At 35.4% G+C, this 19855-nt stretch overlaps 1 protein-coding gene across 2 annotated transcripts in view; it reads left to right on the plus strand.

Annotated features, from left to right (window-relative positions):
* Positions 1 to 560: 560 nt before the first annotated feature.
* Positions 561 to 19855, plus strand: part of LOC133520696 (myoneurin-like) — a 70612-nt gene continuing 51317 nt past the window's right edge. The window contains exon 1 of one of the 2 annotated variants that reach the window (XM_061855308.1): positions 561 to 944. The gene's annotated coding sequence lies outside the window, so the exon portion shown is untranslated. The remainder of the gene's footprint in view (positions 945 to 19855) is intronic. The other variant, XM_061855307.1, reaches the window with a different exon arrangement.

Consider the following 19855-nt stretch of genomic DNA (forward strand, 5'->3'; position numbering starts at 1 on the left):
CGGAGTCATTATCCGGGGTACTTTCACTCGCGGAATTAGACAAAGCGCGACCCGGGGCTGCAGTTTCGGTGCAAGAACAAAGACCTAACTTACATGAGAACTGAGGCGGTTGTTTACTTCCAATTAAAAATACCTGGGAATGATTATGAGCAAATTGAATTAATTTAAAGTGAAAAACACGGTAATGTGGAAAAGATTTTATTAAATTTTTTTTAATTATAAATATTAATGAATTATGAATTTTTTTTTAAACTGACATGTTTTAATTTAACTTATAATTATTACAAAAATAAACAATATTTGTTTATTTGTTATATTTTATAGTCTCGTATTAAAAGTATGCAAGCATTAACAACACTATGCTATTTCTGTTTATGCAATAATGATGCTACGGGTTTTCAATAAGCGGGCGAGTGAAAGGTGGCGGCTGTGCGCTTGACCGTCTCGGCGCGAGGACGCAAGGGCGCCGTGCGTCTTGCCGAAATTATTCGGGGCTCGCTGCACAATCGATTTTTCCCGTCCGATGCGGAAAATTCTTCGGGGCGGGGCGGGTGTAGCGCGGCGGTCGGAGAGGGGGCCGAGGGGGGCAGGGGGGCAGGCGGAGTGCAGCGGGGCGGTGCAACGCGCGCCGCCGGCCCGGCCGTCGACGGGCAGACAGTAGGACGGCAACGCCACTGCGAGTCGGTGACCAAGGCGCGAACAGCGCGCTCGCACCGTGACATGTAGCGCGGCCGCCGCGCTCAGCCTCGCGACTCCACCGTCGGTGGCGGCGCGCCGATGCGCCTGCCGTCCCGCGCCGACGACGCCCGCGCCGCCGTGATCGTACCAACGCGAGTACCGAGTGAATCCCTCTCTTGGACCTGAAACGAGCCCTTCAGCCCGACGACCGTCGGATGGAACCCCGAGTGCGCCGATTCGCATCAAGGTTAGCTGAATATTTGAATGTGAGTGATGTGCACCGGCCGGCCAGCTCGCGCACCCCTTTAACCCCCTGATCGCGGCTACATACGACACTGTAATTGCCTATAGGTGGGCTCGGAACACGTGAAAGGGTGACCGCGAGTGACTCATATGAATTTCCACAGCCAGATTGCGACTTATCTTTTATGCGGTGAAGGAAAAAATAGGATTATGACTGTTATGATATATGTATGTATTCATGCAATTAACTTTCATCATGATGTCTAGACAGATTTTTTATTTAAATATCTACGTGAGACTAAAAGTTACCTATAATTCTAGACCGTAACGGTGCACTATTGAAACTTTGGGTAATTTCCGTCTTTTTGTTGTTCGCCAGTCGAAAAATGTCATTAGGCATAGTCTGTCTGTCATGTTTTGGCGCGGGCCGGCGTCGGCGGTTGAAAACGCAGTAGAGCGACGGCAGGGTGCACTGTGAGTTCTATATATGTTGGTTTTAAAAGGGTGATATTTGAAGAGCCCTGACATTAATCGCATCACATACAATATTATTGTTTCAAACATGTAAGTAATTCCCTTAATAAACATTTTAGTTGTGATTGACTCAATGCGGTGTCTTTTTTGCTCGGTCTAATGGAATTGTACATTTGATAAGTTAAATTGTATCTTTCTAAATGCTATTTTCACGTCATGTTTGACATTGTTTTAAGCTTTTTGTATTAGTAATACATGCTTATATAATAAGCGCTGGTGGCTTACCGATAAAGCAGGCGTGTTCCTAACCGGAAGTCGAAGATTTGAACCCTGACGCGTAGCAATAAACTTCTGACAAGTTGCAACTTATGTACAAAAATGACATGTGATATTTAATAATTATTCTTCAGTGATGGAAAACATCGTAAAAAACCGGAGTTATCGCAATTAGGCCTGGTTTACCCTTTGAGTTGCAACATCAGATGGCAGCTGCTTTTGTATAAAATCAGTGACCGGACCAATTCTTGGAAATATGGTTTCCAAAACCGACTGCGGGCTAATTTATCATCAAACCGTTCCATCAGAGCACTAGTATGCAATCTCAATTTGGAAGAAATGCGTTGGCGTAATCTTTTCATGTTGTATCTGTGTTGCATCAAACGCCTGTTTACTTGCTTACTCAAAGTAATGAGATAGAAAATCATAGATTGGTCAAAAATAAGAAGAATTACGAGATTCTGTTAAAATGTTGGTACCTATAAACGTATTTCTTTCATTTGTGCTAGTACTAATCTCTATTCTAAGTTTTTTTTTTTACGTTTGAAAGCTTTTGGAAAACTTAAATATAAACTAAACGTACCTAAATAAAAAATAAAACTTGAAAGTGAAACTTATTAGCATTGCCTACTACAAACAAAACTTACGGAATAAATTAGTAACGGACTAAATATAACGCTTTTTTAAACAAGTAAAATTATTCATCACGTGGACATGTCCATTACAACATACACTGGAGCTTCATTACAACATATTAAAATCAGATCATAATAATCATATTAATCATGTATGATGTTGTTTCAAGCGAACGGTCTCATAGCGAAGAGTCTCGACCAGCACCTTGAGAGACTCTCGCTAGGTGGTTGGATTAAGGGTCAGATGCAAAGGCGGTGATCTTGGACACGGCGCGGATAGTCCGGCGGTTCCTCTCTCTGCGGCCCTGACCACCGCCATCTTGGGCCCTGCCCCGCTGCTGCCGGCATCCTAGGTTAGGTTTTTTATAATGTGTTTATATGTGTTTTGTATTTTTTTTAATGTGTTTTTATATTTTACTTTTATATCCATATTGTAAAAAACCTCAGTCTAAGAAGTAAGAGAAATAAAGGATATTAATCATAAATTCAATACCAATTGAATACTGCCAGTAGTCGATGTGCGATGCGAGAGTGAATCTACAAGTAGCAGTTAGAAAGGTTTTTATCCGGATTGGTTCTCTACGCAGCGCCGGCGCAGGCCGTGCTACGTTGTCGTAGCGTTTGAAAGTAGCTTTACCCGTCCGTGCGATAAGCCGCAACGTCGTTGGTGGACAAATGGAAATTTTGGCAACTTGTCGTGCTTATTTCAATTGAGATATCCAACAGCAGTTTTTAAAAGAAGTAACAAAAACATCGTTCGATAAATTTATCAATAAAATAATAAACACATTTAAAAAATATGATACATAAACAGAACGTACTTATATTCAATTATTATTTAATATATTTTACTACACGATAACAGTAATCAATATTCATGAAAGTGCTAAATATAAAACAAAGTAATAAGAGTTGTAGGTCGCCCGTACTGTAAGTGAGGAGGACCTATAATTTTTAAAAAGATGAAGAAAAAAAAACAGCAGCCGGGAATGGTTTCTATGTACTTGTTCACAGTTTGCAAATAACATACGCATTTCGAGACAATTGGATCAAAATACGGTTTGAAGATCACTTCCTTGTTCAAACGTATCTTGTTTGATCCTGAAATTCATTCCCTAAGAAAACGAAAGAGATGTTCCGAGTTAGTACAGAAGTGAGTTTCTTTTTAATTTATTGAATGCAGATAAAATCGCGGGTGAAGGTTAGTGATACAATACTTATTTACTTCAATTTGAGAATGCTCTTATCTGTGTAGATCTTCTTGGCCTGCTTTAGCTTATTTTGTTTCACTTGTGTGAATGTTTTGTTTCTGTACATTCCTCTTCCTTAGCTTTCTCTAGTCTTGATGTCGATTACTTTCTGAACTAGATCTTGTCATGTCATGTCTTAATTTATTTTGTGGGATGGCTTAGGAAATATTTATTTCGAAATATAAACTTTAATGTTTGTAGTATATAGGAATTTAATTTAATTTTCAATTAATTTTTTTGCAACCAAGGACAAAACACATACAACTTAATTTTGGATGTACAGTACGTGGAGCTGATAGGGCGCAGCAAAAACTTTAGGTACTACATATAGCAATTTTTTATCTAATGGTAATTAATCACTAGTAAAATATAATGGGACTTATGGATATTCAATGAATATCTAGACAGCTGCATATGATGGCAGTGCAATTCGATAGAAGACAAACAAAATGGTGATCTTTAAGCTTAAGTAAGAAATTAAAAAAACTCGCATTTGCCGCACCACGAAGGGGCATTTGCCGCACTAAGAATTTTGTATAATAAACATTAGCAAATTCTCAAAATCAAATGTAAATAAAGCAAGAAATTTTTTTTTGTTAGCCTAATAAAATAATAAATGTATTAATTTTAATTATTCTTTATAATGACATGTTTTGTATTTTTATTGTTGTATCTTCCTTTGTACTAATGTAATTATGTTTGACATCCATCTTGCACCTATGTACCTAATAAAAATGTAACACTGACAATGTATAATTAATACAAATAAACGAATATGAATATATGAATACTTTAGTGTCCCACTGCTGAGCACAGGCCTCCCCTTGTTTTCCTCACTCGACCCTGTCATTGACATTTTCACACCATTTTGGATCAACACATGTATTTTTAAATTATTCAATTTAAGTTCAAAAACACAAAAACATTACAACAAAAATGTGAGGTTTTGGGTATGTGTGTATAGAAAGTTGACCACCATATTAAAAAGAAGTAACGCTGAAGTTTTTGCTTGAAAACCTTTGGCTCGGATTGTGTATTTTAAACCATGGTCACAATAAATATTAACTTTGATCCATTTGTCGTTAGGTTGCGTTATTTATCTGTTATAATCACCTCACTTTAGACTTATATCAGTTACATTATCATCAATCCCTTAAAAAGTGGATAGTTGTTGTACTAAAAAGTGTGCAGAAAATGATACGCTTATGCTCTAGAGCACTGTACTTTCTAAGTACGTTTTTTTTCTCTTTTTATTTACAACATTAATTAAAATTTTAGTTTTAAATGGATTTTCTGTTGAAAGTACCCTCAGGTAATACTACTGAAGTAACCGTGTTTTTTACGTGCACGTATATTTTACTTTCCTCGTATTCGAAATGAAAAATAGAGTGTTTAACTCGGGCAAGAGGCACCAATTCGTCCCTTGCCTACATTCTAGACTTTAATTTTTTTATTTTTCGTGACCTTTTTATGATATTCTTATTATTAAATTAGCTTTTTATAACAATTCACACAGGCCCCTAGAAATCCAAGCAGATACAAATAATAACATTAATAAATTGCTTTGATAGATGAAATCGTTTTAGACTATTCTTAAGTGCTTGTTCTTAGACCTACAAAAGGCTTAAAAAACAGCTAGGTATTTATAAGGCGCCCAGAGATAGTCTTCTCCCTTCCGTGGTTAGGTGTTGTTTGGTTTTGGCTGCGACTTCCAAATCTGAGGCCGTTGGTTCAAATACACACCCAAAAATTTATTTTTTTGTATAACAAAAACTTTGAGAAAACGGGTCTTACGGGAAAACGTCACTTTCGTAAAAACTAATGAATAATTGCCAAGAAATCGACTGGACTCTTTTCTCCTATAGAATAGAAAATAAGCGGGAAAAACGCAAAGTTCGTGAGGTGTTCCGCTTTGTCCTTGTACGCAGCATCGAAAGATGCAAAGCTATGGAAAAACTGTGTTAATATTATGACTAAGCTGGTCGTTGTGCGATTTCTACAACCCTGGCAATTGCGGACGTTTACCATTCTTAGTCGGAACAGGATAAGTTTACCATTTGTGGGGTTCTATTCAGCTGAAAACATAATTAAGTGCTCCCCTTGTTCTTATAAATTTCATCCTTATTCTCATATAACCCAAAAGACATCTACTAGTAGGCCTCCTTCAATGGTATCTTCAACGGCCGTTTGTGCACTGCCCGCAATCCACATCCAACGGTCCCTTGCGATCTTAACTAGATTCAGATTGTTAGCGTCAAATATCTCTTTGTATGGTACGGCTCCAACGGCTTTGTCCATGGCGTTTCCTACACTACAGTAACAGTGAAACTGTCCATTCTGACTAGTTGCCCTCAGTGTTCCTAACTGAAAGAAATGTTTGTGTAACAGTAACAAAATAAGTAATTTGTTACTACGAGTACTTACTTTTGGGACTTGATGGGATCTATTGTGTCATACAGGTCAACATGTCGGTTTGTAACAACCAGTTTTAGGATATTGATCAAAAAAAAAAAAATTACTTTAGTTCATAATTTTTTTGAGTTTGGCTAATTATTTTGTTCAGATTAATAACTACCAACTTCTCCATGCTCTCATCGCCCGTTATAATATGTCGGAATTCGGGTTTTAATTTGTGGTTATAAAAGGATTGATTGGTCTGAGGGTCCAGGGTATCTAATGCGTCACTTTCTTTAAAGAAATAGTTTCGGAACGATGTTATATAGGTGATACTATTTTTTTTACTCCATAAGATTTTTAAGAGAAATTAAAAAATATATATACGATAATTATTTAGCCAATTTCACTGGTTAAATTTAAATTTATATGTATAAGTAACATGTAACTTCAAAATAACAAAAAAAAACCTACCTGATACTATTCATTATGTAACTACAATACATATTGAAGCTTCCTGCGTATTTGGATATAACAAAGTAAATAGGATGATTGGTAAAAGAGAACTCAGTACATATTGCTCTATATTTTTAGTAGCTGTACAAATTTTTTGAAATTTTAGTAAACTACTTTTTATGAAAAAGTCTCATTTGACGACAATACTGAAATCACTAATGGATAAAAATTCCACACAGTCTAGATTATTTTTTCATCACAGATGCCCGAAAAATATCTTATTTCATGCAGGTGTACTGACGGATAAAGGCCTATATTGTTCCCGCGGGAGTTATGGATTCTCAAAAAAAGCTATAACGCAATCAGGAGTCAGGAGGGTTTTTATTCAATTATGTGACTAATTAAATACGAAGCAAACAGGTTATATTATATTTATATTCATAATTATTTCACTTAAAATTTTGTTTTTTCTTCGCAAGTTAGTTGAAAAACATTGTGTGTAACTCTACCGGGGTAAGAATATTGCAAACTTGAGTCTTTAATTCATTCCAGTCTGCGACTGTCGTGAATATATGGACTCCCGTTTACAATATTTCACTTACCTCCCTCGTTGCATAATGTACCATCGCATTTTTACAAAAAAATGCATAATAAATAAAAAATCTTATCTAGCCACTATCATAAAGGGGTTAGGCGATTGCGTGACAGTACTGAAGTTATGATACGAGCATGAGTCATGAACATCACGATTTTTTTTGCATTTTAACCCTCAACAGGATAGAGTACCAATTTTATATTTAGGAATATGAACAAAAAAATAACATAGATTTTTGAATAATTTTAGGTGTTCAAAAAAAAGGTCCCTCCATTTAACATATGATTAGAAATCGGATAGTAAAACTCTTCTATTACGTCAATTTAGTATTAAAAAACTATACAACGTATATTTTTGATACGACCACATAATCAAAGGGTAGTTCTTTTAGGCTTCAACGAACGCACTTTCATTGGTTTTATAAAGAATGCACGACTTTTATTTTTCCATATAAAATAATTCAGCAAGCAATGTATCACTACTTAGTACTCACTTTGTTTTAACTCAAAACGTCGCAATAATGACGCAACGCCACAACTAACCCAAGTGATCACGATGAACGGAATACATTGCCGCTGCCGCTCGAAAACAATCAAAAAAATAATTATGCTGTTGTGGTTAAGTAATAGTACTTAAATAAAATAAAAAAAACAATAAGTTCATACCACTAAAACCTACAACCTGGTTTCAGTTTGTAGTTATGTCAAAAATATATGCAGTAGAATACGATACAAACTAATTACTCAGTAGATAGGTTGTAGTGTGTAATAAATACTAGATTATTATATATTAAAAAAAACTGCAGCATGTCTTTCTAACATTTTATGCAAATGCTAAATGCTATTTAATTGCAAATAATTTACTTCGGTTTTGCATGAAGGGGCTTCATTGAGGCATCCAATAGTTAATTAGGTACTTATATTTAAATTGCACAAGTCTAGTGTCGTGGGACAGGAAAGGTGTAAACGATAACAAACAGGCCAAGCAACGCGGCTGTCCGCTTATGGATGTACCCTTAATTGTACACAAACTTAGCAAGGCCGCCGTTACTAAAGTGTGTTTTAAACAATTGTATGAAATACGTACGAGTAATATTACCGGTTTCAATAGTGTTTATATTTTAGGCGTCTTATCACGTCTTATCTTAGGTTATAGACATGTTTGTCGAGTTGAAATTAATGTAGAAATAGGAAGTAACTTTATAAATAAAAGAAATAAATAAACATTGTTGCGGGCACTTAAAACGATAAATATAACATATAACTACAAAGATCCCTTGACTCAGGATCAAATATCCATGCTCATCACACAAATAAATGTCCTTTCTGTGATTCTAGTTTCTACTACTACTACTTACTTATTCGACTCCTACTTCTGACTTAATCTTTTGTGTAGTTACTTTATTCTAGTTTGTATATCTACTTCGGATCTTAGGTCAGAGGTTGATATTTTCATGTATTTCGTATGTCATGGTGACAGCTTAATGAGGTTGCATCTTACGAACCATATATATTTAAATGAAAAATATTTTTCAGTTTGACGGCTTCCTTGCCTATACCTAATTTTTTTAGCATTAGAAAAGATTACACGATCTTGAGGTGACTTTTTATTGAAAAACGCTGTTAAAACATAGTAACTATATAATAACTTATGAAACCAAAAATACGTAATTGAACATATATGCTATATAAATGTTACATATTATAAAGTTACTTCTTTTTCAAAAGTGTTTTTTAATCTGCAAAAAAAACTAAGTCGATCCCGGATTCTAATCCGTGTTTATCGTTTATTCTGTATAAGTATCACGCATATTTATTTCTGAGTTATTGGTGATATCTATATATTTAACTATTTATTGTTATTGCTTAGCCAAAATGGTCACAACGGACTTTTTATAATAGATTCTACATGTCATGTGAGAAGTCTCTTTGTCTGCAGGTTTTTATTATGGAACTATAAAATGTATAATAATGATTTGTATTTGGAATGTAACAGTTTAACTAAAAAACAATCTAGAGGAAAGCATCTCCGTATAAGTAACTGCGCTAAATGGTCAATTTTGTTTTATGTCGCGATTATTAGAACAGTTGTCACGTTTTGATATGTAAGTGTGTGGGTTGGAGAGTGATTAATGCTTCATCTACGGCGTTTTACGATACAAACGGCATCACATCCAGGTCCACATCTCGCTTTAAATTCATTAACGTTAGTATAATTGACGTACGGAACCTTGCACTCCGTTTGCTGTATGTAATGTGGAAACTTTTCTGTTGTATTTTGTTTGTCAATAAATATATGTTCTTACAGATTTTACAGGCACAATGACAAATGCAAATCGCAAGGGGTCGTAAGTTCAAATCCTGTCATTACTAGATTTTTTTGATATCGCTAATATGATGGTGATTTGGAATAAACGCATTTGTTTTTTTTTTCTAGTTTTTTTTTTACTTGATGTGCCAAAGTAGTCTGAGATGTATATTTTGTATATATATTTATGTTATTATTGTACAATTCCATCCATTGTTAGAAAAATTTACCGTTGTTGATGATACATATTGATTTTACGACTTTATTTATAAAATACTTCGCATATAAAAAACAACCTGGTTTTTTGTCCCTGATTAAAATTATTTATAGTAGCCATTATTTAATTTAAAATAACTTTGGCCTGAAGGCGTCACAAAGATCTTATTTAAGCGGAATTAAATACTTTTTATGAGAAGCGATGCGAAGTGCTCTAGACGTAGGTACTAGAGGTATAAAAACGTAATATTATGTATTTTTGCTAAATCATTGAAGCTAACCATCAAAATTCGCAATTCAGGTCACTAAAACTAGAATGTTTAGGAGGATGAGAGCATCACATCGCGGGTGGGTGCAGCGACGCTAGGTCGCGTGGCATTGACGCGGAATTCATCCGCGTATATTTCGGGCATGGCAACTGTATCTGCAATCGAAAAAGTCCGCCGTCTACGCACTCATGCAAGCGGCACCAACACACACGTAGCACAATAGAGGCGTAGATTTCGTCTACACGCGCTGCGCGAGCGCGCCGGGCGCAGACTTTACCCTTGAGAGCATGCCGTTACGAAAATTGGTGCATTGATAAAAAAACGTGATAACCTAATTAACCGATGCTAGAGTGTCGCGGTGTTAAACGTGTCGGCCACCGGTGTCTGGAGGATACGCGACATTACTGTGTAAATAGAACGTGGAGGACATTTGTTACAACGTAATATACTCGTATGTTGTTTAAACAATAATCCCTACTACATAACAATATCACAAGGCCTCAAGGCATTAAGTCCGCCTATTGTACTTTTTACTTGTATTTGTACAGTAAAGTTTAAAATAAATAAATAAATATCCTCATCCTCATTCCACGCGGTTGCCCCAGGACTTAGGTCTACCCAAATGTAAACTGTTACAAAAAATGATATATTCACTTCTGTGAGATTCATACAATACAATACAAATACTTTTCATAGCTCACCTTAATACAGAAAAAAAATACAGCCATTAAAGCTAAGGTATACACCGAGCCTCAATATTTGTGTTTAATGTTAAAATTTCATAATTCCAGAATCATTGTTCAAAATTAAGTAATATTTTAAAATAAATGTCTGGCCTCCGGACAGGTAATATAATTTATACCTAAACGAGAAAAAAATAAGTCACCTTGCATTGTGAAAATGTTCTTTTTACGTTAAAAATAACACTCAACCATTTAGCGTTGCATGCATAAAAGTTATGTGTAATAAGCATACACTTGCCACATGAGTAAAGATTTGAGTGCGTCGGTTAGGTACTAGACACAGCCTAGTTGTTTTAGTGTTTAAAAGGTTATATGTACGTACACGCTGGTTGTAGCGCTTACGTCCTTTTGCGCTTCAGCTTGCGCCTACGCAGCCGCCAGCGTCATTGCAGAGTAAATGACAGGAGAGACAGACGGCCACATAATTATACGGTCAAACAAGAACATGCGATTACGGCTAGGTTTCAGGATGGGTACACAGAGTTTAGATTAAATTATACGAGTATGTTGTAAAATAGTTGAATACAGGGAGATTCTACACAAGATGCCTTAAATTAACAGAGTATAATTCCAGTTTGAATATAATAAATATAAAATAATATCTTAAAGTGTGTCTCTCACGTTTAATATATCTGAATCTTGACTTTGTTGTTTTTCTGCTCTTCAAATCGCACAACTTTTGATGTCATATAATTGGATCTAAATTAGTTAGTATCGTTGGTTCGTACAAATTAAATACTTATTATTGTTCAGCCCGCTTATTATGCGGAAAATGCCGTTAATTTGTCTTATCATTTAATATATAATATATACTGGATGTTTATTTAATCACCTGCAATAATTTACAGGCTGGTTGAGCAACTTTTACGACTTTGACCGATATATCCACCCCGAAAATTATTGCAGGTGACTAAATAAACACTCTGTATAGTACCGTAAAATGTGCCTACGTTGCACGTTGCTCTAAAACGTGATCCAAAATTAGAAATGTATACTCTGGCAAACCCACTTTGTCAGTAGAAAAAGGCACGAAATTCAAATTTTGTATAGAAGACCGAACTTTTGCGCTTATACTTTTCTAATTTGCCGCCTTTTCTATTGACGGAAATGGCCAGCTGTACCTAGTTGAAATTTTAAAATTATTATATTCCGGTATGTATTTTAATTATAAAACTCACGCACTCACGGACACTCAAACATAATACAATTATGATAAACGGGTTACTCACGTATTACTCCTATTAAAGCGATGCTATACCCAACAGCTCTAATTAAAGGGTTCAACAGAAAAACTGTTAAAAAGCTTCTAGGGCTCAAAAGACACAAAATCTGCCCAGTGTCTAGAATATTGACTGGAAGTACTGGAACAAACCCTGTAAGTTGAACAAACACATATTTCAAATTAGAAAGAAACAAGATGTGACATGCAGGTTCTGCCAGGAGTTAGAGGAGACTGCAAGGCAAATTCTCTGTTCCTATGGACCACTAATGTCAAATAGAAGTACCTATCTACTTAGGGCGGCATGTATTGCAACCCGATGCAATGAGGTACAGAACATTTCGGCCCAAAGAATATGGAACTTCCTAATGAACTTTAAAGGACTGTCACAATAGATCACTGCTTGGTCGACATGGCACTCAAAGGCCCGCAACACCCCAATAATAATAAATAAATAATATCTAACTTACAGTCAGGGATAGGCACGAAACAAAAGCTTCACTCGCTCGCTTGACCCTTTTATACATGTCACTATAAGGCTATAAGTTAAAAGGTCTTAGTTTCGTAAATACCTTATATTTATTAATAATGAAGGCTAATTCATAACTATCATAATTTACTTTTTAACTTACACTGACTGACTATCATGTTTAAAGATATTTTACTTATCAAAATACTAGCGTAATTTCGACAAACCTTATTATACTGATCATTGGCTCAAGGCATAATTGTGCGGCTCCTGAGATTGAGGTCCGGAATTTAAGTACTAGAGCGAAATTATGTTTTGTGTTTTTTTTTTCATTGATCTTACCGGTTTTTACATTGTGGATTAGGCAGCACTATAAAATAGCACTTGCATGTTTGTGTTACAAAAATCGCCGCAAAGTTATCATGGTCTGACTCTAAAATATAAAATATTTACTATTTTATGTACACAGTTGTTTAGTATACTTACATATTCACCCCTCAGAGTTTGGTCACTGATAACAAATGCGCCCTGTGTAAGTTATTTGATTATAACTATATTAAGGTAATTAAATAAAGTAATAGCGAGAATGTTAAAAGGACTAAGATAATGGTATCTTAGTCCTTTTAACACTTACCTTTTACTTATGGAAGTAACATAACATTTCCGACATAGCATTTGATTTTAACCTTCTCAATGACATGTAACAAGTCAAGTTGATGAATACATTATTTTTTCATTCAATCATAAAAAAATTACGATAACAACGATTCCGTTTATTCCAATGTTAAAAGTTGCCACAATTTGGCCCGATGTTATTGATGAAAATAAAAATAAATAACTATAAGGCCTGTCTTACAATGTCCAAGTAAAGTCCTGAACAAGCTACTTGCCACTTATCTGATCAATAAAGTCATCATTGGAATTTAACAGTCCTCAAATAAGCTTAACTGGTAGATATAGTGCTAAGCTTTGCAGGAAGTATCTGACAGTTAATTTATTTATTTATTAGCTATCCAATACTTTCCTCAGACTTTGTGAAACATGCCTAGGTCATTGAAATAAATAAAAGATAGGATGTTTGTATTACGTATTTTGTTATTGTGACAAAAGTTACGTGAAAAATTAAACCCAAACAGTTATTTTTGTTATAAGTTTCTTTGCCGTGACTTTCTAACATGAAAATTAGGCCACAATAAGTTAGTGACGCTCGTTGATGTCTACTAAAGGGCTTTCCCTTTTGCTTTCCAAATATTGTTTACTTCATTGCATCTAGTATCCATTACCCACGCGTGTTGTATTTGTTTTAGGAACTTAAAATAGTAAATAAGGTAGTAGCTAAAATAATGCGTTTGAAATACACAAGAAACAATAATAAATCGTCGTCACTATAGGCAATGCGAAAAAATGCCCCAGATAAATATTGTGACAATAGAGGCAAGCCAAGATTGTCAAGTCTACTCTTTTTTTGGAGGCAAATATTCTTGAGGCCTAGCGTCATGCATGCAAAAAATACTTACCTACTACTCGTAATAAATAACGAAACAAAAACTTAAGGCGAGTCTATTGGTATGATGCAATTAAGTAATTCCTATGTCACAGCACAGACTTGTACTCGAAGTTATTTTATACGAGTTCCTATCGTCATATCACGAGCTGTTATTAAAGCAAGTCGGTACGGCCTCTGCATGGGGCCATAAAAACGCACGCACTGCCATTTTCTCGTTCGCCCATTCTCATCTCTATAGCAAATAATGGCACAATTACGCTATGTGCGCTTGTGTGTGTTAGTCACGAGTCTTCGCCTTGGTTCAGGGGAATAATTATAAATGCTTACCGAGCGCGGGTTTTAAGACTGGACGCTCCGTCCAGTGGCGACCTCATTAGCGGAATGTGTTTCCTAATAAACCAATAAACTGTATAAATCAGTATATGAATGTTCCAACAAAAACAGAAATGTGAAATGAGAGCCAAGTTCAATATTAAGAATATGTATTGTATCGTTTTTGACTTGCCGATAAAATAATTGAAATCTATATTGGTGCCAAGTTCTGTGCTGTGTAGAAAATCCTGAAATTATAATGGATTTGACTTGGCTTGTTTTTACTAACAAACCAAATTTTAGAAGAGTAATATAGACAAATATAATATCCTATACGTAAAAATTGATAATAGTCTACCGTCATGCCAAATATCAAGTTTCTAGATCATCTAGAAGTTGGTTATGTTTTTGATCTATAAGTTTTAATTAATCTAATAATTATCAAAATGTGTTATTTTTTCCTCGAATCATCAATAATATTCAGTTTTCAGATTTTTTCCTCTATATAAATTTAATACACATACTACATTGATGCCAAATATTAAGTTTCTAATAGGTTATCTAGAAGTGGGTTATGTTTTTTTTTTATTTATAAGTCTTAATTAATCTTATAATTATCAATATATGATTTCTTAAATCGAATTTTCAATAATGTTCTGTTTTCAGATTTTTCGCCTTTGTAAGGACCGTATCGATAAGAAAGTAGACAACTACTTAGCTATATAATTAGATCGTGTTTTTGAAAAATAACAAAAGTAAATGGAAATATGTAGTCTGAAAAAGGTTTTTTTTTAGGTAAACAACTACAATGGCCCTACTTTGCCTGCAATCTGACTTCTCTTTTGATGTTCTGCATGAGGTTTTGGACGACTTTCTTGGTCACGCTTTCATAAGCCTTATTTCACTTTTTTTTCAAGTTAGCAAGGGAAGTTGAAGATATCTTTTCATAAGGGCCCAGTATCTCTCGATAGGGCGAACTTCCGGACAATTAGGCGGGTTCATGTCTTTCTCTACAATATCTACCTTGTTGGCCTTATAGCACTCTTTAGTCACTTTCGCATAATGACAGGAGGCCAAGTCTGGCCATCCTGTGCTTTTTGATCAAAGGCCACAACATCTTTTGTAGGCATTCGTCGCGGTAAACTTGGGCATTTATAGTTCCCGTAGCGAAATATGGTTTTGATTTCAGTCCGCATTGACAAATTGCTTACCAAATAAAAAAAAATATTTCCAATTTTTTCCGTATTGATTGACTTATCTTTTTGAGAAACCTTTTTATTTGCCGAGACCGTTATAAATTGTGGGCCAGGTAGAGTTTTGTAATCGAATTTACAATAAGTTTCGTCATCCATTATGATACATTGCACTTTTTTAGTAAGAACTCGGTCATAAAGTTTCTGGTTCGTTTTCGAACAGTAAGTGTCTGTTTTTCATCATGTTTGGTTTGTTTTTGTTTTGGTACGTCTTCAGGTTGCACCTTTTCTTGACACGCTGGATCATTTCTATAGAAGTTTTTGCTTTACGAGCAGCATCCCGAATAGACAGAGTTAGTTTTTGATTGAACATTTGAACGAGTTTTCTCTGCAATTCCGGGTCGGAAGGGCCTCGTTTTCGTCCAGACTTTGGTAGAACTTCTAAGGTAACAGTAGTGCCAAACTTATTAATTAATTTATGTACACCTGCGGGGCTAACATTGTATTTTTAGCAAGCTTTCTTATAGTTAACCCTTTATTTTTGCACCAGTCGTCCAGAATATTTTTTCTCACTTCTAACTTAATTATCCCCATTTTGAGGAAAATTAAGTTAGAAGTGAGATGATAGAATGTACGATTTATTTTTAATTTTAATAGAGTTAAGAAATATGTTTATATTTCAGTAAAACCTATGTTTGTCTTTGAAGTCCGTGAAAAAAATATGCAGTCGAAAAGTTGTCTACCTTCTTTTCGATACGGTCCTTCTAGCTGGCCTTCTACGGCCTTTCTAGGTCATCTGGAAGTGGGTTAGGTTTTTAATCTATAAGATTTAATTAATCTTATGATTATCAGTATAATATTTTTTTTCCATCGAATTAATGAATAGAATCAGGCGTTACTTTGCGGAAATCCGAACTTATTAAAATGAAAAAAAATTTGCTAAGCCGTGTAACGATAACGTACTAGTCAATCAGTGCTAGCCCGTTATACTTGCGTATTTTTTACATGCAATTAATGTTCCCACCCTCCCACCACAAAATTAATACGCAAATAAATATAACAACCCATCACCAAAAACCGCAAACTATTGTCCCGTTAAGCCTATTGTGACGTAAGGGTAACTACGGAACCCTACACTGAGCATGGCCTGACATGCTCTTGGCCGGTTTTTTATTATATGATCGCACTTGTGAGGTAATGTATGATAGTCCGGCCATGTTCATATTGTAACTAATTGCTAATAATTCAGAGTTCATATTGTAACTAATGTATAGAGACGGAGCCATCTTAAATTGGTCGAGTAGATTTTAGAACGACGAGGGGCACCGGCGCTCGATTTGCTTAATCGAACACCATATCGGAAATCGCAACAAAATCCGTGCAATCATGAATATCATAACGATGAATCGACATTGTATGGCTCTTTGCGATCAATGATTTGATTTTTGTCTCATTCATGACGCAGGCCGCAGGCGCTGCACGCATTGCATCCCTCGACTAATTGCTCCGTGTATGAGCGCTGTATGCTGCATCCCTCGATTGCTCATCGATGGTAACGACCAATCCCTCCGTGTGCTGACTCACACATTACGATGTCCCTCTCTAACGTATAAGTCGCATGATCCTATTTCTCGCTAGACTGTGCCCTAACAACTGCTCGGAGCAATCGTGAGCCGAATGTATCTATCCAAAGAACGTTTCCGAATAGTTGAGTACCACTGATCATGTTACATTGGTCTGCTTAAAAACTCGGCTTGCCCGCGTTCGTACACCGATATGAATAAACGCCTTGTATGGAGGTACATATACATATATTTATGACATTGCCATAACATCTATAGACACAAATCCTTATGCAGGTGACAAATTGAATGCAAGGTTTTATTGAAAACAATGAGATTTAAAATATGTCAGGCTTCTTGTTTCAATAAAGATGTCTGGGCTGTATGTAAAAGGTCTAGACTTATTATAAATGTAATAAGGTGCTATGCATTTGCTATGTAATTAAATTAATTAACGAATAAAATTCTGCTAGTACCTTGTTTTGTACACGCTTTCATCATTTGTTTATATTATTATTACACTTAACTTATACAAACGCCAAAATACCGGATAAGTACGAGTCAAAAAAAGTTTTTCAAACTTTAGTTTCTCATTATTCTCAGAATGTTAGGGCCCGCCCGGAGATAAGTGTGAGGGGATAGTACATTTTCGCTTGTTTTCTTAAATAATTTCAAAAATGAGAAGTTTAATGATATATATTGGATTTGTTCACAACGAATGTTTCATGTTATATGTGACATGATATAAAAAAAAAATTCAGGACAAATTCAATGTACTGATCAATTTGTACAAAATGAAACCATTGCAGCAATCGAATATATTCAAAACTTATTCAAATACTAATTGATATAATTTGCAAAACTATATTTTTAATACTCTATTAAATTTAACCCCGTCAAAGTGGCCCATATGTTAAGAATTCCGTCCGTTCACGTCCGTCTTTAGGCTACTCACATATTTGTATCAATCGGTCCTGTAGTTTCGGAGCACACTGGCTGTGTCAGATGGACCGACAGTCGCTTCCGTTTCTCCTTTTGACGTTGACGTTAAAATCTTTTTTTTTTTTTTTTTGGGTTTCCGTAACCCACCCGCACCCGGACGTGGACGGACGGAACTTTTAACATGTGGGCCACTTTGAGGGGGTTAAATTAGAGTAATAAAAATATAGTTTTACAAATTATATCACGTCACATATGAAATGAAACATTCGTTTTGAACATCTCCAATATATTAAATATGTTTTAACTTGACATTTTCAGGTGCTATGTGTGTATATTACAATGTTTCTAGATGTATGTATAAAGTTTTACATGCCAATATAGTGGTGAATTATGTTGAACCACCAAATTATGTCCACCATCTACAATGTACCATAATTCTAGCAAATAAATAACTATAACTAATATATGCACATTTTAAAGACTGACTTTTGGGTTCCGTAACCCAAAAAAAAGAAAAAGACTTTCCACGCACTTTTAACGCCTTAATTGTGTGTTTTAGCTTTAAGATATATTTCATAATAATAGGTAGTTTTAAGGTTTATTTATGAGCCAATAGTTGCTTGAAAATAAATATGTTCATTTCATTAAACCATCTACCTACCCGCTGGAAAAAACAATCAAAATATAACAAAGTAATATATAATGACCCTGTGTCCAAGACTATTTAGTACATGATAGTTAAAGTTCAATCTAAAGTTAACTAGTAACTACTTGTTAAGTTAAATTTAGAACTCGATAAAAATAAACCACCAATACCCCTACAAAAACGCTTCAAGACAAGATGAGTAAAAGCGAGTCCATTAAACGGCAATTATTTTCGGGTTTCCTTATAGCCGTTTTTATTTCAATAGAAGTAAGTAGAACGATTTTGCCATGGGTTTATAAGCTTTAATTCAATACTAATAAAGCTTAGAGGTAGCGACTTTGTTAACACATAGCGATGGTAAGTACTTACTCAATCAGAGCATACTTATACAGTAGCAGACACCGACAAAAAGTGAAAGAACGTTGAACTACTAGAATTTGGCCGTTTTTTGTGCCCTAATTGGGGAATACCTATGAAGTATGAGTAGTTTGAGTAGCGGTGTTACAGTACGGAAATACCATCCGACGGGCGACTGCACAAACTGAAACACTTGAGACCTTATGTCCTTGCAATAAGGCTTACAATTGGTCAGTGGACAATGTGGAGCATCGGTCACGAGAAAAAGCACGAGGCGGCGGTGTTGTATATGTATCTGGTACTCTTTAAGCCATTAACATTCACAAATAGTTTGTTTGTTGCTTTTTTAGTATATCTAGTCCAAGGGGCCTAGCCAAGATGACGTTGATAGAAAACGCCAATCGAAGCTTTAAATTAAATAATTCCTTAATTTATTAAATCAAACTAAATTGAAAACAGAACCATCATCTATTTAAATCCACAGCTCAATTTTTTTTTTCTATTCGTTTGCCATTTGTCGAAGTACGATTGTCATCTTGGCTAGGCCCCCTGATAACCCACGACACCATCGCACTGGACACGGTCTTTCGCGAGCCTTTAACACGAAAACGTAATGGGTCCACTGCGCGGTAGATAGAGTAAACAATCTTCCTTCCGTTATAACTACATGCATTAGTATATTTGTAGTATAATATAAGTCCCTTATTTGTAAACTTTACGTAAATCACCAACCAGAATTTGAACCGATGGACTGATCAAGGTCAGTTAGCAGTGAACTATGAAATTTACCATACAATATTATTTTTACACTTAGATATATTTATATCAAGTACAAACAAGGCAAGACAACTGTTCTTTTAATTAACTTAACTACTAAAAACATATTTTTTAGTCGTCATGTATTATAAAACGACGATTATGAGTGAGGCCACACTGGTACGTTGCGTTGCGTTTGCGTTGCGTCGTCGCAACGCATCAATGTGGCATGTCATAAAAAAATATACGTAAAACGACGCAACGTGGACGCTGCGCCGACGCTTGCGACGAAACAACGCGACGCAACGCAACCCACCAGTATGGCCTAACTCTAATTAATAAAGAAATTCAAACAA

The sequence above is a fragment of the Cydia pomonella genome, chromosome 8 (genome assembly GCF_033807575.1).
Source record: "Cydia pomonella isolate Wapato2018A chromosome 8, ilCydPomo1, whole genome shotgun sequence".
In the NCBI taxonomy this organism is placed as follows: domain Eukaryota; kingdom Metazoa; phylum Arthropoda; class Insecta; order Lepidoptera; family Tortricidae; genus Cydia; species Cydia pomonella.